The sequence below is a fragment of the Balaenoptera physalus genome (assembly GCF_965194825.1).
Source record: "Balaenoptera physalus genome assembly, chromosome: 4".
Lineage (NCBI taxonomy): Eukaryota > Metazoa > Chordata > Mammalia > Artiodactyla > Balaenopteridae > Balaenoptera > Balaenoptera physalus.
Genome location: NC_138891.1, coordinates 13759764 through 13782546, shown reverse-complemented (window position 1 = coordinate 13782546; position 22783 = coordinate 13759764). Strand labels below are relative to the sequence as shown.

Sequence of the window (22783 nt, the reverse complement as noted above, 5' to 3'; positions counted from 1 at the left end):
CTCCATCCCTCACCCTGCCAGAATGAGCCAGAGCCCCCTAATCAGCTGCTCCTTTAACCCCGTCCTGTGTGGACCAGAACAGACACCCTCAGGTGACCTACACGCAGAGGCAGGGCCAAATCCAAAACTGAACTCCAGAAGCTGAGCGAACAAAGAAGAGAAAGGGACATCTCTCCCAGCAGTCTCAGCAGCAGCGGATTAAATCTCCACAATCAACTTCATGTATCCTGCATCTGTGGAATACCTGAAGAGACAACGAATCATCCCCAATTGAGGCGGTGGACTTGGGGAACAATGATATATATATATATTATTTCCTTTTTCTCTTTTTGTGACTGTGTATGTGTATGCTTCTCTGTGCGATTTTATCTGTATAGGTTTGCTTTTACAATTTGTCCTAGGCTGATGTCTGTCTGTTTTTTGTTTTAGTATAGTTTTTAGCACTTGTTATCATTGGTGGATTTGTTTTTTGGTTTGGTAGCTCTCTTCTTCCTTTCTGTTTTTTATTACTTCAAATTTTATTTATTTTTAATAATTATTCTTTATTTTAATAACTTTATTTTATTTTTTTCTTTCATTCTTTCTTTTTTTCTCTCTTTTATTCTGAGCAGTGTGGATGACAGGGTCTTGGTGCTCTGGCCGGACATCAGGCCTGTGCCTCTGAGGTGGGAGAGCTGAGTTCAGGACATTGGTCCACCAGAGACCTGCAAGCTCCATGTAATATCAAATGATGAAAATCTCCCAGAGATCTCCATCTGAATGCCAAGACCCAGCTTCACTCAACAACCAGCAAGCTACAGTGCTGGACACCCTATGCCAAACGACTAGCAAGACAGGAACACAAACCTACCCTTTAGCAGAGAGGTTACCAAAAATTATAATAAGGTCACAGACACCACAAAACACACCACTGGACATGGTCTTGCACATCAGAAAGACAAGATCCAACTTCATCCACCAGAACACAAGCACTAGTCCCCTCCACCAGGAAGCCTACACAAACCACTGAATCAACCTTAGCCTCTGGGGGCAGACACCAAAAACAACAGGAACTACGAACCTGCACCCTGTGAAAAGGAGACACCAGATACAGTAAGTTAAGCAAAATGAGAAGACATAGAAATACAGAGCAGATGAAAGAGCAAGGTAAACACCCACCAGACCAAACGAATGAAGAGGAAATAGGCAGTCTACCTGAAAAACAATTCAGAGTAGTGATAGTAAAGATGATCCAAAATTTGGAAATAGAATGGAGAAAATACAAGAAACTTTAAACAACGACCTAGAAGAACTAAAGTGAAAACAAACAATGATGAATAACACAACAAATGAAATTAAAAATTCTCTAGAAGGAATCAATAGCAGAATAACCAAGGCAGAAGAATAGATAAGTGACCTGGAAGATAAAAGAGTGGAAATAACTACTGCAGAGCAGAATAAAGAAAAAAAAAATGAAAAGAATTGAGGACAGTTTCAGAGACTTCTGGGACAACATTAAACGCACCAACATTTGAATTATAGGGGTCCCAGAAGAAGAAGAGAAAAAGAAAGAGACTGAGAAAATATTTGAAGAGATTATAGTTGAAAACTTCCCTAATATGGGAAAGGAAATAGTTAATCAAGTCCTGGAAGCACAGAGAGTCCATACAGGATAAATCCAAGGAGAAACACACCAAGACACATATTAATCAAACGATCAAAAATTAAATATAAAGAAAACATATTAAAAGCAACATGGGAAAAACAACAAATAACACACAAGGGAATCGCCATAAGGTTAACAGCCGATCTTTCAGCAGAAACGCTGCAAGCCAGAAGGGAGTGGCAGGATATATTTAAAGTGATGAAGGAGAAAAACCTACAACCAAGATTACTCTACCCAGCAAGGATCTCATTCAGATTTGATGGAGAAATTAAAACCTTTACAGACAAGCAAAAGCTGAGAGAGTTCAGCACCACCAAACCAGCTTTACAACGAATGCTAAAGGAACTTCTCTGAGCAGGAAAACACCTACAAAAACAAACCCAAAACATTTAAGAAAATGGGAATAGGAACATACATATCGATAATTACCTTAAATGTAAATGAATTCTACCAAACATTTAGAGAAGAGCTAACACCTATCCTTCTCAAACTCTTCCAAAATATTGCAGAGGGTGGAACACTCCCCAACTCATTCTATGAGGCCACCATCACCCTGATATCAAAAGCAGACAAAGATGTCACAAAGAAAGAAAACTACAGGCCAATATCACTGATGAACATAGATGCAAAAATCCTCAACATAATACTAGCAAACAGAATCCAACAGCACATTAAAAGGATCACGCACCATGATCAAGTGGGGTTTATTCCAGGAATGCAAGGATTCTTCAATATACGCAAATCAATCAATCGTGATACACCATATTAACAAATGGAAGGAGAAAAACCATATGATCATCTCAATAGATGCAGAAAAAGCTTTTGACAAAATTCAACACCGATTTATGATAAAAGGCCTGCAGAAATTAGGCATAGAGGGAACTTTCCTCAACATAATAAAGGCCATATATGATAAACCCACAGCTAACATCGTCCTCAATGGTGAAAAACTGAAACCATTTCCACTAAGATCAGGAACAAGACAAGGTTACCCACTCTCAGCAGTATTATTCAACATAGCTTAGGAAGTTTTGACCACAGCAATCAGAGAAGAAAAAGAAATAAACGGAATCCAAATCAGAAAAGAAGAAGTAAAGCTGTCATTGTTTGCAGATGACATGATACTATACGTAGAGAATCCTAAAGATGCTACCAGAAAACTACTAGAGCTAATCAATAAATTTGGTAAAGTAGCAGGAAACAAAATTAATGCACAGAAATCTCTTGCATTCCTATACACTACTGATGAAAAATCTGGAAATGAATTTAAGGAAACACTCCCATTTACCATTGCAACAAAAAGAATAAAATATCTAGGAATAAACCTACCAAGAAGACAAGAGACGTGTATGCAGAAAATTATAAGACACTGATGAAAGAAATTAAAGATGATACAAATAGATGGAGAGATGTACCATGTTCTTGGATTGGAAGAATCAACATTGTGAAAAAGACTCTACTACCCAAAGCAATCTACAGAGTCAATGCAATCCCTATCAAACTACCACTGACATTTTTCACAGAACTAGAACAAAAAATTTCACAATTTGTATGGAAACACAAAAGACCCCGAATAGCCAAAGCAATCTTGAGAAAGAAAAACGGAGCTGGAGGAATCAGACCCTGTGAATTCAGACTGTGCTACAGAGTGAAAGTAATCCAGACAGTATGGTACTGGCACAGAAACAGAAGTAAAGATCAATGGAACAGGATAGAAAACCCAGAGATAAACCCATGCACATATGGTCACCTTATCTTTGATAAAGGAAGCAAGAATATAAAGTGGAGAAAAGACAGCCTCTTCAATAAGTGGTGCTGGGAAATCTGGACAGCTACATATAAAAGAATGAAATTAGAACACTCCCTAAAACCATATACAAATATAAACTCAATATGGATTAAAGACCTAAATGTAAGTTCAGACACCGTCAAACTGTGAGAGGAAAACATAGGCAGAACATTCTATGACATAAATCACAGCAAGATCCTTTTTGACCCACCTCCTAGAGAAATGGAAATAAGAACACAAATAAACAAATGGGAGCTAATGAAACTTAAAAGCTTTTGCACAGCAAAGGAAACCATAAACAAGACGAAAAGACAACCCTCAGAACGTGAGAAAATATTTGCAAATGATGCAACTGATTAACGTCCAAAATTCACAGGCAGCTCATGCAGCTCAATATCAAAAAAACAAACGACCCAATCCAAAAATGGGCAGAAGACCTAAATAGACGTTTCTCCAAAGAAGATATACAGATGGCCAACAAACACATGAAAGAATGCTCAACATCATTAATCATTAGAGAAATGCAAATCAAAACTACAATGAGATATCATCACGTACAGGTCAGAATGGTTATCATCAAAAAATCTACAAACAATAAGTGCTGGAGAGGGTGTTGAGAAAAGGGAACCCTACTGCACTGTTGGTGGGAATGTAAATTGATACAGCCACTATGGAGAACAGTATGGAGTTTCCTTAAAAAACTAAAAATAGAACTACCATGTGACCCAACAATCCCACATATACACTGAGAAAACCATAATCCAAAAAGAGTCATGTACCACAATGTTCATTGCAGCTCTATTTACAATAGCCAGGACATGGAAGCAACCTAAGTGTCCATCGACAGATGAATGGATAAAGAAGATGTGGCACATATATACAATGGAATATTACTCAGCCATAAAAAGAAACAAAATTGAGTTATTTGTACTGAGGTGGATGGACTTAGAGTCTGTCATACAGAATGAAGTAAGTCAGAAAGACAAAAACAAATACTGTATGCTAACACACATATATGGCATCTAATAAAGAAAAAAAGGTCATGAAGAACCTAGGGGCAGGACGGGAATAAAGACGCAGACCTACTAGAGAATGGACTTGAGCACACGGGGAGGGGGAAGGGTAAGCTGGGACAAAGTGAGAGCGTGGCATGGACATATATACACTACGAAATGTAAAACCGATAGCTAGTGGGAAGCAGCCGCATAGCCCAGGGAGATCAGCTCGGTGCTTTGTGACCACCTAGAGGGGTGGGATAGGGAGGGTGGGAGGGAGGGATATGCAACAGCAAAGAGATATGGGGATATATGTATATGTATAGCTGATTCACTTTGTTATAAAGCAGAAACTAACACACATTTGTAAAGCAATTACACTCCAATAAAGATTAAAAAAAAAAAAGTTATCAATGTGCAAATTTCAGAGACTAAAAAAAAAAGACTCTCTTCTCCAGTGGCAGTTCTCAAAGGAATTGACAGCTGAGTGATGTCAGACAACAAATTCCCGAGAGCTGGGGGGAATTAACTCTTTAGCACATGAAGGGAGATCTGGATGGTGTAACATAGAATCCATGACAATGAACAAATATTTATAGGAAAAAAAAATTCACGATCCTTGGTAGATAAAGGGCTATAAAAGCACTAAGTGAGCCTCTGATAACAAGAGTCTGGGTTGAAATTGAGATCCATCAATAGGTATGTTAGTTGTTCTCTGGTAGGACTGCTGTGTTTAAACTCTCTGACTTGCTACATCCTTACAGTTCTATTATTTGGCTCTCAGTGCCTTATGGACTGTTGGGCATGCAATAATATTGATTGATGATATTGATATAAAGCAAATTTTTGTAATCGAGCCTTGTTAAAATGTTAGCTGATTTGAGGCAACATTTTATATAAGATTTGTTTAGAGTAAAAGTTCTCCACCCCTCAACTGATCATTTTGTGGTCTTGTGTGTGTATATGTCTGTTGGCCCTTGGCATAAAATAACTATTTTACTGTTTAATATTTAGACAAATATCCTCTCATATAACCAATGACTATGTCTTTGGAATGTTACCAAAGTGAGGTGTAACTTTAGAGATCATCAGAACTTCTTTTCTGTATTCCACAAACTAGCCTGCATATGAATCACCTTAATAAAATACGAATTCCTGGGGTTCACTCCCAGAAATTCTGGTTCAGTAGGTTCAGACAAGTTTAGCAACAGTACCCTGCCAGATGTTATTAGATCCTTAGGCAAAAGGAAAAAAATCAGTCATACTGATCATGTCTTTATTTAAACGGTTGATATTTTTTAAACTCTAGATTGTTTTACATTAACTTATTTTTTAAAAATATTGTGTTAAAATATTACTTATGTTGATTACAGAGATTTTTGCACCCCTTAAATTATGTGCCCAAAGTGAGTGCCTCACTGTCACCCTGGTTCCCCGATGTGACTTTAAGAACTGGAAGATGAGAGAAAATTTTTTTCTTTTGAAATTAAATGATCTGACTTTCCCTTATTCTCTCTACAAGGAAGTGAAGGTTTGGGTGAGATGAGACCAGGTTTAGAGGACTATACTGAGGTGCTGAGAACTGAAAGGAACCAAGTACCATTAGACAGAACAAAGCTAATGCTTCCACTCCTTGGACTGTAATGACCTAGCCTCCCTCATAAGCCTTCCCCCTTGTAATAAAGCTGCTTTTCTCACATTTAGGACTAACTAACCTGAGAGAACAAAGCTGACAGTGATTCACAAAAGAGAAAGAAGAACAGGGATAGAGTCCAGTCGTTCTGAAACTGTCACCCAGAAAGGAGTCTCAATTGTTCAGGTTCCGGCAGGAAAGATAGGGCATACGTGTTTTGTCACAGTCCACCTTGCATGTGCAATATCGTAATTTACAGGAAAAATACGTATTTGGTGATCTGAATGACCAAATCTATATTTCCTCTATATATTTGATCTTCATCCACAGTTCTTGGATTACAGCTCCCCAAACCCTTGGAATTTCCTGAGGGATAAGAACAGTGGGATAATATATGGTCTCTTGTTCTCAGTTCCTGAAAATGTTTCAGGGAAGGTGACTTTTGGATCCTACCCAAAGGTATATATACGTATATACCACATCTTCTTTATCCATTCAACTATTGATGGACATTTAGATTGCTTCCATATCTTGGATATTGTAAATAATGCTGCAGTGAAATAGATATGCATTCCTTTAATATCTGCTTATAATAAATCAGCAATCTAGTGAGTAAAAGGGTTTTCCTGAGTTCTGTGAGCCATTCTAGCAAATTAATCAAACCCGAGGAGGGAATTTTCAAAACTTCCAATTTGTAGCTGGTTGGTCAGAAGTACAGGTAACAACCTGGTCTTGGAACTTGCATCTGAAGTAGAGAGTGGTCTGGTGAGACCGAGCCCTTTACCTGCAGAATCTGATTCTGTCTCTGGGTAGATAGTATCAGAATTGAATTGAATTGTAGGATACCCTACTGGCATCCAAGAATTGCTTGTTGGTGTGGGGAAGTCTCCACATGCATACAGGTTGCAACTGGGTCAAGAACTTTAGTTAGCTTGTCCCCTCAAAGTTCTCATTACTGGAATAACCAGGCAAATATTGTTCTATCGCTGTCTCACCTTTAATATAGCCTTACAGACTGAACACTATATTTGTTCTATTATATTTCAAAGGTAAAGAACTCACAACTTACAAAAATATTACCCTATTTTGTACGCATGTATATTGAGGAAAAACTGAATGAACATCCATGACATTTTGATGGTGATTATTTTTCTGGGTGATATGATTAAAGTGGTTTAGTTTTCTTCTTTCTCCTTTTCCCTACTTTCCAAATTTATTACAATGAACAGATATTTCTATTAAAATCAGAAAAGAAAATATTTAATGTCTTATATTTACTATGTGCTATTTCTCACTTGATTATTGGGTACCCTCAGATTTATAAAAGGTGGACATGAAAAGTAATTCAGTTTATAGCATAGTTCACCTGCCTATTCCTAGTCTATGCCCAAGTCCTAAACTACTGAAGACAGAAAATTTCCTTTTTCCTGCCTCAATTTCTGCCCCTGTTTCCCTTGTCTGTCTTCTCATGTCTTGTGTTAAAGAAATTCCACAACTTCTTGTAGTATCATGAAAACCGCAGAATAACACAATACCCATTTAGAAAGTCCTCAGTTTGCCCTTAGAATTTTCTAAATCAAATTAGGTCACTGGCCTATGAAAAATCTTCTATTGGCTTCCTGCTACACTTAGAATAAAATCCCAAATCCCTCCACGGGCTACAAAGGCTCCTCTTGATCTCACTCCTGCTTCCTCTTCAACTCATCCCTATCACTTGCTCTCCCCTTGCTCACTCCATTTTAGTCACACTGACTTCATTGTTCCTCAGACAAACCACACAGGCTTCCACTTCACACACTTTGCATTTTACAGCTCCCTCTCTGTGCTAATATCTTCCCTCAGATGGGCTGATTCTCTCACTTTACTTTTTTAGATGGGCCTTCCTTGACAGCTGCAATTAAACTAGCAGCTTCCTAGCAGTCTGTATCATACCATCCTGTTTTATTTCTGTTATATCACTTTTTATATCTGACATTATGTTGTATATTTATTTGTTTATTGTCTATCTCTTCTATTAGAATTTTAACCTCCATGAGAGCAGAGGCGTTTACTGCTGTGCCCCATTGGACAGAAGAATACCTGGTACGTGGTGGGGGTTCATTAAATATTTGTTGTGAGTGAAATAATCTTTACTAATCAACTCCTTTACCTAAAAAAAAAAAAAAAAAAAAAAAAAAAAAAATTCCTAACACGTTTTGAAACTCTTTTATAATATCTATAAACTGGTTTTCCGTTTATTCCTTTACAAGAAGGATGGGAACAACTAATATACCTATTGATGGATCTCAACTCCAGCCCAGACTCTTGCTAGACATTTTTACATCTTGGATGACTTGCTTTGGATTAGTAAAGTCGTGTCAATCTTTATCTCATGATTCTGATGCTTTCAAAGCTTTGTGATTTCCTAAGTTCTCTTCTCCAGCATTTGTCTACTGACCTTAGGCTCCCTGCTAATTTCTGTCAATTGGAATGTGTTTGGGAGGAATCAGCTGAAGGAGAGACATTTTTGAATCCCATGCTTGATCTGAAAATTAATATAATTTCTTCATTTTGTGTGATAATGTCTGTGTTTTATTTTACTTATTTATTTCTTTTAGATCAACATCTTACCCTTTGTAATATACTCACAAATGTATACACAAATTTCATGTTTACAAGTACGAAAGGCAAAGGAACCTCAAAGAATCGAAATAACTGTGTCATCAGGTACATTCAATAGTGTTCATACTGTTTTCCCCTGTCTGTGTTTATTTTAATAAAAATAATATTTTAAATTACTTATGGGGCACACACTCCATGATGATGTTACCACCACCCCTCCATCCTGTCACACACACACACACACACACACACGAATGCATACCCCAGGATAAATATACCCTCCCTAGGGAAGTGTGTCATTAATCATCCTCAAAGGGTAGTACTACAAGAAAACATGAGGACACTTTCTGATGCTTGATGGGGAAAGCTTTGTCATAGGCAGTAGGGTGGGAGTTCTATCATAGTGAGGTTGAGAGTAGGCTTCCTAAAACATTCTAAATATATCTAGTTTGCCCCATTTCATCCTTCTTCACTTCTCAATAAATTTATTAAATTTACTCAAATAAATTTGAGTAACGTGAAGTTCATACTCTACCTAACATTGCTCATAAGAAATGATGTTGAACACAGAAATATTATTCTTTGCATAAAACATTCAAGCACCTTGGTAACATGACATAATTTTGGATATCATATACATGTAGGAAATAAAAAGATTTTTATAGTCCCAATTTTGGATGACAAAGTAAATTCTTCAAGGAAATTACTGTAGTAATGTAAAGATAATAGTCTATTGGACCAGATTATAAAGCCATAAGGTTGTTTCAATCAGGAAAGTCTTGTGATTCAAAGGAAAACTATAGAAATCCTCATTCATTGACCTTGTATTTTCTTTGTCAAAAAGGCTGACAGAAGACGAGTGTCCTTGTAGCTGAAGGATTTTAAATTTAGTGCTGCCAGGGAGATCAGCTCGGTGCTTTGTGATGGCCTAGAGGGGTGGGATAGGGAGGTTGGGAGGGAGGCACAAGAGGGAGGGGATACCGGGATATGTATACGTATAGCTGATTCACTTTGTGATACAGCAGAAACTAACACATCATTGTAAAGCAATTATACTTCAAAAAAGATGTTAAAAAATAAATAAATAAATAAAAATAAATTTAGTGCTGCTACTGGCATTACGGAAAATGTAAAGGGTCATAAAGTGTATTCCAAAATGTCACTTGCTCAAAAATACCATTTATCTGTATTAAAAATACCTTAGCACAAACTATTCTGTATAAAATAAGTTACAAGCATATATTATACAACACAGAGAATATATCAATATTTTATAATAACTATCCATGGAGTATAACATTTAAAAATTGTGAATCACTATACCATACATGTGTAACATATAATATTTTACATCAACTATACTTCAATTAAAAAAAATGTTTTTTTAAAAAGATGTATTCTAAAACCAAAAATAAAAAATACCTTAACTTAGAGAAGTTCTATCAAAAAATATATATTTGATTAATGTGTTTGGTACCATATTACAAAACAATGATTCACAACAAATGATTGCCAAGTCCACCTCTTCCTAATGATCCCGCTGGGACATAGTTTCTATGTTCAATCCTAAATCATAAGCCTTTTTGTCAAATCTATTGAACCCAACCCAAGACAGGATATTTTTGCCTGTATCATTTTGTTCAGATGAAGAATTACTATAAAACAGTGGTTCTCAAAGTGTGGGATGGTGGCTCTGAGCTCTTTCAGTGAGTCCCTAAGATCCTTTCAGAAGATTTCTGAGATCTATTCTGAGGGTCCATGGTGTCAAAACTATTTTTATAACCATCCTAAGATATTATTTTCCTTTTCACTCTCATTCTCTCATGAGTATCCATTGGAGTTTTCCAAAGGATACATGACATGTGATGACATCATTGCCCTTATGGCAAGTTGAATGTGTGCCTGTGTATTCTTCTGTTTTTTGTTTTTTGTTTTTTAAACTTTGTTTCATGGCCTAGGCCTTAGTTTTTTTTGTGTGTGTGTGTTTTTAATTAATTAATTTATTTTTTATTTCTATTTTTGGCTGAGTTGGTTCTTTGTTTCTGTGAGCGGGCTTCTCATTGCAGTGGCTTCTCTTGTTACAGAGTACGGGCTCTAGGCACATGGGCTTCAGTAGTTGTGGCACGCAGGCTCAGTAGTTGTGGCACGCAAGCTCTAGAGCGCAGGCTCAGTAGTTGTGGCACATGGGCTTAGTCGCTCTGCGGCATGTGGGATCTTCCCAGGCCAAGGCTCGAACCCATGTCCCCTGCATTGGCAGGTGGATTCTTAACCACTGCACCACCAGGGAAGCCCTATTCTTGTGTTTTAAAATATTCTCAGTGTTAATTTTGAATACAGTAAATATCAATAGATATAACTCACAAAAACAAAAGCTGTTAAGGATTTTAATTATTTTTAAGAGTGTAAAGGGATCCTGAGACCAAATACTTGTGAACTGTTTCTACAAGCAAGTTAGTGATTAAAAATGTGTTGACGATCTACTATGAACAGGCCCTGGAACACCGAGTTTGAGTGGACTGAATCCCTTCCTAAGGAGCATCCTATCTTGTGGGCAAAAGCAAACACTTATAATGTGTTGAACCCAGTGAAACAAGCACAGAATATTTATGATTGCTAAGAAGAGGAACATTGACTTTTTCATTTGTTAGCCTGGTATTTAGGTCCACAGGAAAGTAATGAAAGAAGGAGAGAACATGCTACCTTCTGGGGAACTGCAAGGAGTTGGATCAGGACATTTTGAGGGTGAATAATCTCTCTAAAACTTAACTTGTAGCTTCAGCTACTTTCATAAATTAGGTGATTACTATTGGACCACATTCAAAATAATCCACTGAATGGTGTGTTGTGAAGGTTCAACAACTGCTCTGAAAAAAAAAAATCTGATTTGTAGCATTTGCTAAATTCCTTGGTGTAAATATTCACACCACAGCCAATTTCAAGCTACCAACATGATGTCACTAACCACGGAGCTGGGAAGAGATGAGCACACCATTATATACCATTATAGAGTATTTCCATCGTACATAATACACTTACCATAAGTATCAATCACCTCAAGAGAACAGATAATACAATGTAGTAAAATAATTCAGAAGTGATGAATTTTGAGTATTTATTATCTTTGTATTGTATTATAATTTATTTAATTTTACATATATAGTTTAATTACTATTATTTATTTTTAGGGAGAGAGAGAGGAAAAGACAGAGACACACAGAGAGAGGTAGAGCCAGAGAGAGAAAGAGAGAGAGAGAAGAGAGAGGGGGGAATAGAGAAGAGAGGAGAAAGAAGGAAGGAGAGAGAAAGGCAGAGAGAGAAAAGATAAGGAAAGAGGGAGGGAGAGAGACAGAGAGAATATATAGTTTAATTTTGAATAATCACTGTGTTTAGCAAACAACTTGTGAAATTCCTGAAAATTTAACAATTGGTTCTTGCAAACCAGTGTAAGTTGGCTCTAACATACCACTGAATCCACCATCTCATTAGCTGTATTGTTGATTATGGTGTCACTACAGTTTCCTCATTCTGGAGGAGGAGGAATATAGGACATCCTGACTGAGAGGCAAGTGGGGGATGGTAAAACTCAAGTGATGGGTATAGTTATGGGAAGGTGTGGATGGCAGACAGGGTGGGTGGGGGGCAGTTGTGCAAGGGTTCCAACAGAAGGGTAAAGAATGGCAATTCTGAAGTCAAGGTCAGAGAATGAACACTAGATATTAGACATAGGTGTTCCTTAGAGGGAAGGAGAGCATTCATATTTATGGGGTGCCTACTGTATGCTCTGAATGCTGCCTGGCACATCTGATCTCAAGTAATCACCACAACATGGCAGAAATGCAGATAGCTAAAAAGTACAGTGTAATACTTTGAACTCAGGTCTATTTAACTTCAAAATCTTCATTTCATCAAGCAAAGATAGAAAATTTACATGATAGTAGAATAGGGGTATATGGAAGCAGAAACTAAGGAGACAAATACTGAGGCCAGAGTGTGAAAGCAAGATCACAATGTGCTGGACTGGAGAAGGCTAGCTCTGGACAACGCAGTCTTCCAGCAGCCTGAGGCGGCTTCCTAAGAGGAATGTCTGTGATCTTTGAAAGACAGAACATACTCTTGTGATGAAAGAGGATTCTTCTCTCCTTTTTTAGGAAATGCCCAGACCTTTGTGCACTTATAGCCAGCAACATGAGAATCAGTGTGGTAGTTAAAGGAATGTTTTATAAGCAAAATGTAGGAATCCAGAATTAAGAACATCTAATTTGTGACTATCCATAAAAAGCCCCAAAAAGGGAGGAAGAGGAAAAGCCCCAGGGAGATGGTGTTCAGCTCTGCTTTATTCCACTACCGCTGCTATTGGTGGCCTTCTGCAGCTTCTCTCTGTCCTGCCTTCAACAGAGGGTCTCAGCTGCCTGCCAAGCACAAACAGCTTGTTGCCCTGAAATCATAAAGCATGGGTCCTCCAGGAACCTCCCTTTTTCCATTCTGCTTGTGTCTCAGGCTCTCTTTCCTACATTGGCCTTCAGATAGCAAGAGGGCTGTTGGACTGGCCCTGCACCTGGTCAATATGTTGGTTAGGTCCTCTGGAAAGCAGATGCCAAGACAGAGTTGGAAACACAAGCTCTTTACTGCAGATAATGCCTGTTAAAGAGGAAAGGGAGAAGGAGTAAGCAGGGAGAGACTTCAGACCATGATGCAGGTCCAATACTTGGGAAAAGGAGAAGTAAATGGAAGGAGCATTTGGTAGAAAGAGCCTCAGACTGTGGGGTAACCCTGAGAAAGTCTCAGTCTGCAAAATGGAGACTTCAGTACAATAGGGGAATCCTGAAATTCAGTATACCACCTTACTCAGTCATTGTCTGGGGGCTGCCAGAGAAGAATGTGGCCTCAAATGAAAAACTACAGTGGATCCCAAAGGCATGGCAACTGAAGGCTGTTAGCTAACTGCATTCCTTGGAGCTTACTGGCAAGTTTGTTCTTGAAGGCTGGTCTGAGCATCACACCTCCACACATGCTCAGAAAATTTGCTACTGCTGTTTTTCTAGACAGTGAAGGGCGGTTCTCATTGGCTTGGTGTTGATGGGAGGAAGAGCAGGGCCTCGGTCCAGGTCTCTGGTTCCTGACCAGGCTTTCCCCTGAATGTCTGATGTTAGAGCTTCCTTTGGGAGGGCACTTGGTACTCCTTCTGAATACTTTATCCACTTTATTATTCAGGATTCTTTTGGTGGCAAGTGACAGAAATCTAATTTAGTTCATCTTAAGCAGGAAAAGAATTTTTGGCCTCATGTAACTGAACAAAGGGAAGGGTAAAGATCAATAGGGACTTGGAACAAAAATGCCACTGGGATCCATCTAATTTATTTTTCTTTCTCCTTCTTGCTCCATGTGGCTTTAATTTCTGCACACCTCCACCTCCACTCACCACCCCAATTGAAACTAGAACCAAGGCTGCTTATAGTTTCACCCAAGAAGAAAGAGCTCTTCTTCTCCAACTCCAGTTCAAAAATCCTGGGGGAAAATCTAGTTGGTCTGGTTTTAGTTATAAGCCCATTACCTCACATTCATTCAAACAAATTGACTATCTGCGGGTGTTAAGCACTGTTCTAGTTCCTTAGAATACTGGAGTGAACAAAACAGATAAGTTTCTTCTTTCATGAAACTTTATTTTTTCAGGGAGAGACAGGTAAACAGGTAAATGAATAAACAAACAGGATAATTTCATGTAGTAATAGCTACTGTAAGCACAATAAAATAAAGTGATAAGACAGGGAGTCACTCTGTGGGTGGGGCCACTTTAGATGGGTGATCAGGGAGGGTATCTCTGAGGTGGCATTTGAGGTGAGACCAACTGAAGTGAAAGTCTGATTTCTGTGAGCATCTGGAGCACAGCTGACTGGGCAAAGTGAACCTAAGACCAGAATGAGGCTGTTGTATCAGAGGGAAGGAAAGAAGGCCAACATGGCTGGAGATTAATAAACATGGGCAAGAGCGAGAAGAGATGAGGTCAGAGAGGGGAGAAAGGGCCAAATCCCATAGGGTCTTGTTTGCTGTGGTGGAGTTTGGATTTACTTTAAATTCAATGGGAAGATAAATGAGGAATTTTAATCATGGGACTGACATGTATTAAAAATCACTGTGGCTACTTGTCAAGAAATAGATGAGCAAAGAGAAGAGCCAAGAGACTTGTCAAGAAATAGATGAGCAAAGAGAAGAGCCAAGAGGTATGGCACTGACCCAGGAGACAGATAGCCTGGATCAGGGTAGACATAGGGAGGTGGAAAGATGGAAAATATGTATTGTAATAGGGAAGTAACTTGTATTCTATTACTAATTAGCAATCACTAAAGAGATGTTGCCTATACATAGGCCCATCTCTGGGAACACTGCTTCCCCGGTAATGAGTGTTAAGCTAAAATACCTTTGCTTAGCTCACAGGAAACATCCTGACTAGGCCACCTGTGAATGGCTGTAGGAAGGCAGAAATTAACACAGCCCCTCAGAATCTGGCCAGGACCAGGACTATACCACTTCTCCTTTTAGTATAAAAGAAGCCAGAATTCTAACTTGGGTAAGATGGTTCTTTGGGACACTAGTCCTCCATCTTCTCAGTTTACTGGTTTTCTAAATAAAACCACCATTCCTTGCCCCAGCAACTCACCCCTCAATTTATTGTCCTGTTGTGCAACAAACAGCATGAATTCTGACTTGGTAACAATATCCATCAGTCTTGGATATGAGAAGTGAGGGGGAGGGGGAAATCAAGGAACACTCCTAGGCATTGGGCTTGAGAAACTGAATGAATGGTTGTGCTATTATTGAAGCCACATATCAGGATGCTTTGGGCCATGAGTTGCTGAAGAAACATTTCAATTTTCATAACAAGTAGTACAGAGGTAGAGCATTCCAGGGTTGTTTAATTTAGGGCTCAAGGATGTCATCAAGAGCCTAGGTTATTTCTTTCACCTTTTCTCTACTTTAGATTAGCTCTATTCATGGTCTCAGTGTGGCTGCCATTATTGTAGGTATAACTGCTTTACCTATAGTATAGCTATAATACTAAGGCATGCAGGTGGAAGCAGCCAGATGCAGAAAAAGGGTGGGTATTTCATTTGTATGGCTCACTTAATCTGTAAAGAAAACCTTGCCTTCACATTTTATTGACTAGGGCAACATCACAACACCACACTTAAGCCAATCACTGGTAGGGGGTAGGACCACTATGATTGACACAGACTGACCATGAGTCATCCTCTGGAGCTGGGAAGGGGCCTAGTCCCAGGAAGCACATTATTGTCTGGTACCTGAACAAGATTTTCATTCTTTTAGCCAGAAAAAAATGCGGATAGATGCTGTGAGTAAGCAACAAACATGTCGTATACAGATTTGTGAACATGAGGAAGAGCAGGAGGTAAAGCTTGAGAAACAGGTTGATCTTGTTTTTATTTTATTTTATTTTAAATGATAACACTTTATGACCAAGCTAGGTTTATATCTGGAATGCAAAGTGTGTTTAATTTTTTAAAATTATTTATTTTTGGCTGCGTTGGGTCTTCGTTGCTGAGAGTGGACTTTCTCTAGTTGTGGCGAGTGAGGGCTACTCTTCGTTGTGGTGAGCAGGCTTCTCATTGCTGTGGCTTCTCCTATTGCAGAGTACAGGCTCCAGGCATGTGGGCTTCAGTACTTGTGGCACGAGGGCTGAGTAGTTGTGTCTCACAGGCTCTAGAGCGCAGGCTCAGTAGTTGTGGCGCACGGGCTTAGTTGCTCCACAGCATGTGGGATCTTCCCGGACCAGGGATTGAACCCATGTCCCCTGCATTGGCAGGGGGATTCTTAACCACTGTGCCACCAGGGAAGTCCTGATCTTACTTTTTAATACAAACTTATATAGCTCTTACTACTCTGGTTCTCATTTGCTTCACAATGAAATACCTGGGAATAAAGAATACCTATATCTTGTGTCACCTCCAGAGATTCTAATTTAAAGGATATGGGGTGTAACCTGGGCTGCAGATTTGAGAAGGTGCCCCAAGTAATTTTAATGTACCCCTAAATTTGAGAACCACTGGTTTACTACACCCAGAGTCTGTTTAAAATTCAGAGAGAATGTTTAATTCTCTTTAAAATTCTTTATGTATATTTAATTCTCTTAACAGTCCTATGAGATAAGTACCATTATTAAAGTTTATTTTATAGATGAGGAAATTGAGGTGCAGAAAGATTAACTTACCTGGATGTCTGGTGCAGACCATGCTCTTAGCCACTACACCATGTGGAGTAAACAAATAAAGATCCGGTTTAGAAGTGTTTGAAATGCCTATTAAAAATCCAAGTAGAGATGTTGAATGATGATTGGATGTATGAATCTGGAGTTAGGGGAAGACTGGGAGTATTGACATAAATCTGGTTATCCTGGACATAGAGATAGTATATAAAGCCACAGGCTTATACGAAATCACCTATAGAGAGTATATAAAAATAGAACAAGAAAAGCGAGTCTATGTGTAGAGAAAGGTGATTAGTAGTTGCCTAGGCTGGGTGTGGGAATGAGAATTAGCTATAAATGAGCAAAAGAGATCTTCCTGGGGTAAGACAAATGTTCTAAAACTGGATTGTGGTGATGGTTGCAGAACTCTGTAAATTTACTAAAAATCATTGACTTGCACACTTAAAATGGATGGATTTCATTGTATGTAAATTATACCTCAACAACGTTGTTAAGAAAAAGAAAATGAAATGACCAAGAACTGGGCATGCCAACATTTAGAGTGCAAACACGTGGAAAGATGTAGTGAAGACTTGGAAGGGAACAGGAGAGTGTAGTGTCACAGAAGCTGAAGGAGAGAGTAATTCAAGGAGGAAGTGGTCAACTGTTTGAAAGCCCCCAGTGTTTGCAGAAAGGACAGAGCAGTGACCACTGGATTGGGTTAAGATGAAGCCATGTGACTTTGATAGGAGCAGTAACAGCAGAGTGGAGGAGTTGGAAGTACAGTCAGGGAATGAGAGGTGAGGATGTAGAAGCAGTAACCAGGACCAACTCTTTGGAAAAATTCAACTATGAAAAGGAGCTGAAAATGGGGAGATGGAGAAATTGAAGAAGAAGATGTGGGTTTTCCCCCCTGTGTTTGTGTATATATTTAATTATTGAGTTTGTATGACGATGCAGTAAAAAGTACTGAAGAAAGCCCTTGAATGGGGAGAGGGAATGGGGTCCAGAACACAATGGAATGGTTGGATAGATAAGAAATGGACAATTCATGCATTTTTAATTTTTTGTCCAGGCTGCTGCTTGGGATCTTAATTCCCCGACCAGGGGTCAAACCAATGCCCCCTGCAGTAGAACCATGGAGTCTTAACCACTAGACCGCCAGGGAATTCCCTCATGCATTTTAATAGGAGGAGCAAGTTCTATTCTGAGAGACTTTATATTCTAAGTAAAAAGTAAGAAGCAACATCATCTGGGAAAATGAAAGCAAGGAGGGTAGAGACTGTTTTAGAGGGTTCAGGAGCAAGGGGTTGGGACATGCATATCCTGGATGATGGGGAGATTTCAATGGAAATACAGTGAAATTACCAGGCAGAGACAAGGGCCCAACTGAATTCTTGGTTTTAATATCTCAACGTTCCTTTACTCAGATTGTTTTATCTGTTTTTTATCCAGCACAAATTTGTTAAGAGTACCTCTTCTTTTTTTTTTAACCTCTTATTTCTCTTTTCTAATTGTAATAGAAAATTATCTAATTGTAAATTACATAATGTAATTTAAAATCATACAAAGACATTTTTAGCCCACTTCTGACTTTAAAGGGAATACTTTAATGTTTCGCCTTGGAGTAAAAGCTGGAATTTTTATTTGACACATACACACACAGATACAAGCACACATTCCCCACACCCTCCAGTTTATAGAATTAAACATATCTCTGAATTCCCACTCTATTGAGTCTCTAAAAATTAAGAAAGTATGTTGAATAGTTATTGGGTATTTTACAGATTCCTTTTTGACATCTATAGGAAAAAGTATCTATTTTGCTGCTTTGATCTTTTAATATGTTGAATTTTAACTTTAAATTTCTGCAGCCAATTCCTTTTGATCATGTTACATTTTTCTTGTAATGCACAACTGGGTTCTGATTCTATAATTTTATTTTGGATTTTAAAATGTTAATAGTATTCATAAAATATTGGTCAGTAGTTTTATGTTTTGTGGTTTTCAGGTTTTGGAGCAAAGTTATACTGGCTTTGTAAACACTGTTTGAATGTCTTCCTTTTCTTTTTATACTTTGGAACTATTTTAATAGCATTGGAGATCTTTGTAAATGTAACAGAATTTGATTGAAGTCACCTGTGACATTGCCTGGATTGCGTGGTTTTTAAAGGGTAGCTGTTTGTTTGTGGTATGTGGTCTCCTGGGATTTTCTCATCTCTTTTGCTGTCTTTTTTGTTCATTTATATTAATATATAATTTGTATTTAATATAAATTTGATACTTTCTATTAAAATTGTCCATTTTATCCAACTGTCTCATAATGTTTAAAAATTCCCTTTACATTTGTGTTACAGTATGTTTACACTTTTTCTCACTTCTACATTTGTACACTTCCTGTTTAAAGATAGCCTGGAAACTATTTCATTGTTATTGTCCCATTCCTAAGTGTATTTATTAGCTCTATCTCTGTTTTTCCTTTATTTCTAATCCGTTGACTTTTGCTTTTATCTTTCTTTTATGTTGTTCCATTTGGTTTACTTTTGCTTTCTTCTGAAATGTCTTGAATTGAAAGTTTAACACTTTCCTGGTTAATAATAAAAATTGTTAAAAGTTAGGGGTTTTCCTCATGGCTTTAGAAGTTTCTCACAGTTTATGATGCATTGTTATTTTATTATTGCTATTTTCTAAATTAGTTACGGTTTTTGATTTTTTTCTTGACCAAACTGAGAGAAGGTTTCAAAATTTTTTGGTGACAGGATTCTTTGTTTTTAGTTTTTAATTTTCAAAGGCAAGCTAAAGTCTTCTACTGTAATCGTATTTCTGCCCACTTCTTGTTGCATTGTTTGAAGTTGTTGCCTTTTGGATTTATATGCTATGATATTTGCTATATAAAACTTATGATAATTAGAACTTCATTGTCGACTGTACCATTATGTGCTTTGATATAGTAACCATCTTTATGTATTTTTTTCTTTACCAAAGTGGCAAACTTTCCCTAATTATTATATGGCTGGGCCTTTTCTTCAAATTACAATATATATTCTAAACTTCCTCCCATTTTGAGCCTGTTTATCACCAAAAAACCTACATCCCATAGTAAAGAGGCAGATGAATTCATAACTTCCACACCTTGATCCATAGATTCAATTATACTGTTAGAGCTCCAAATGTCTCTAGATCCTTTCTTAGAATAAAGAATAATGTAGAATGTGGATAATGTATTCCTTTTGAAACTAATCAATCAAACATACAAACTTACAGCTTGGACAACACAGGGAGCTAGGGAACAGAAAGCTGCTAGGTCCTAGAGTTTTCCTGAATCACCTGGGATGCTGGTAAAAAATGCAGGATCCTGGACTCTGCTCCCAGATATCCTGAATCTCTAGATTTGGAGGGTTAGGTGGGGGCAGAAATCAGAATTTCAAATAAGCATTCCAAGCAATGTTGCTGAACATGATCTGTGGACCACCCTTTAAAAAAAAACCGACATAGGGAAAGGACTCTGGCTAAAAAATAACCACATAAATCCTGGAGAAGTGTAAAAATCATCTGTCGTAGGCTGTTTGCTCACTTTGAACAGTCGGTCACTTTCCCCAAGGTTTCATAGCCTCACAGGACATCTCTGCATGGAGCCTGTAGGAAAACAATGCTATTAGTACTCATGCTTTGATTCCAGATCTTCTCTTCTTTTTTTTTTTTCCTTGCTCTGTCATACTTTTATTGTTATTTATTTATTTATTTTGAATTTTACCTTATTTATTTTATTATACGGCAAGTTCTTATTAGTTATCCATTTCATACATGTTGGTGTGTACATGTCAATCCCAATCTCCCAATTCATCACACCACCACTCCACCCCCCACGCCACTTTCTGCCCTTAGTGTCCATACATTCGTTCTCTACATCTGTGTCTCTATATCAGCCCTGCAAACTGATTCATCTGTACCAGTTTTCTAGGTTCCACATATATGCGTTAATATACGATATTTGTTTTTCTCTTTCTGACTTACTTCACTCTGTATGATAGTCTCTGGATCCATCCACGTCTCTACAAATGACCCAATTTCGTTCCTTTTAATGGCTGAGTAATATTCCATTGTATATATGTACCACAACTTCTTTAACCATTCGTCTGTTGATGGGCATTTAGGTTGCTTCCATGACCTGGCTATTGTAAATAGTGATGCAATGAACATTGGGGTGCATGTGTCCTTTTGAATTATGCTTTTCTCTGGGTATATGCCAGGTAGTGGGATTGCTGGGTCATATGGTAATTCTATTTTTAGTTTTCTAAGGAAACTCCATACTGTTCTCCATAGTGGCTGTATCAATTTACATTCCCACCAACAATGCCAGAGGGTTACCTTTTCTCCACAGCCTCTCTAGCATTTGTTGTTTGTAGATTTTCTGATGATGCCCATTCTAACTGGTGTGAGGTGATACCTCATTGTAGTTTTGATTTGCATTTTTCTAATAATTAGTTATGTTGAGCAGCTTTTCATATGCTTATTGGCCATCTGTATATCTTCTTTGGAGAAATGTCTATTTAGATCTTCTGCCCAGTTTTGGATTGGGTTGTTTGTTTTTTTAGTATTGAGCTGCATGGGCTGTTTATATATTTTGGAGATTAATCCTTTGTCCGTTGATTAATTTGCAAATATTTTCTCCCATTCTGAGGGTTGTCTTTTCTTCTTGTTTGTAGTTTCCTTTGTTTTGCAAAACCTTTTAAGTTTCATTAGGTCCCATTTGTTTATTTTTCGTTTTATTTCCATTACTCTAGGAGGTGGATCAAAAAAGATCTTGCTGTGATTTATGTCAAAGAGTGTTCTTCCTATGTTTTCCTGTAACAGTTTTATAGTGTCTGGCCTTACATTTAGGTCTCTAATCCATTTTGAGTTTATTTTTGTGTATCGTGTTAGGGAGTATTCTAATTTCATTCTTTTACATGTAGCTGTCCAGTTTTCCCAGCACCACTTATTGAAGAGGCTGTCCTTTCTCCAGTGTATATGCCTGCCTCCTTTATCAAAGATAAGGTGACCATATGTGCGTGGGTTTATCTCTGGGCTTTCTGTCCTGTTCCATTGATCTATGTTTCTGTTTCTGTGCCAGTACCATACTGTCTTGATTACTGTAGCTTTGTAATATAGTCTGAAGTCAGGGAGCCTGATTCCTCCAGCTCCGTTTTTTCTCCTCAAGACTGCTTTGGCTATTCAGGGTCTTTTGTGTCTCCATACAAATTTTAAGATCTTTTGCTCTAGTTCTGTAAAAAATGCCATTGGTAATTTGATAGGGATTGCACTGAATCTGTAGATAGCCTTTGGTAGTATAGTCATTTCCACAATATTGATTCTTCCAATGTAGGACCATGGTATATCTCTCAATCTGTTGATATCATCTTTAATTTCTTTCATCAGTGTCTTACAGTTTTCTGCATACAGGTCTTTTGTCTCCCTAGGTGGGTTTATTCTTGGTATTTTATTCTCTTTGTTGCAATGGTAATTGGGAGTGTTTCCTTAATTTCTCTTTCAGATTTTTCATCCTTAGTGTATAGGAATGCAAGAGATTTCTGTCCATTTATTTTGTATCCTGCAACCCTACCAAATTCATTCATTAACTGTATCTTTAGGATACTCTATATATTGTATCATGTCATCTGCAAACAGTGACATTTTTACTTCTTCTTTTCCAATTTGTATTCCTGTTATTTCTTTTTCTTCCCTAATTGCCATGGCTAGAACTTCCAAAACTATACTGAATAATAGTGGGGAGAGTGGACATCCTTGTCTTATTCCTGATCTTAGAGGAAATGCTTTCAGTTTTTCACCATTGAGAATGATGTTTGCTGTGGGTATGTTGTATATGGCCTTTTTATGTTGAGTTAGGTTCCCTCTATGCTCACTTTCTGGAGAGTTTTTA

At 37.9% G+C, this 22783-nt stretch overlaps 1 pseudogene across 1 annotated transcript in view; it reads left to right on the top strand.

Annotated features, from left to right (window-relative positions):
• Positions 1-22783, top strand: part of LOC309659503 (ras-related protein Rap-1b pseudogene) — a 377624-nt pseudogene that overhangs the window by 329468 nt on the left and 25373 nt on the right. The window lies entirely within an intron of this gene.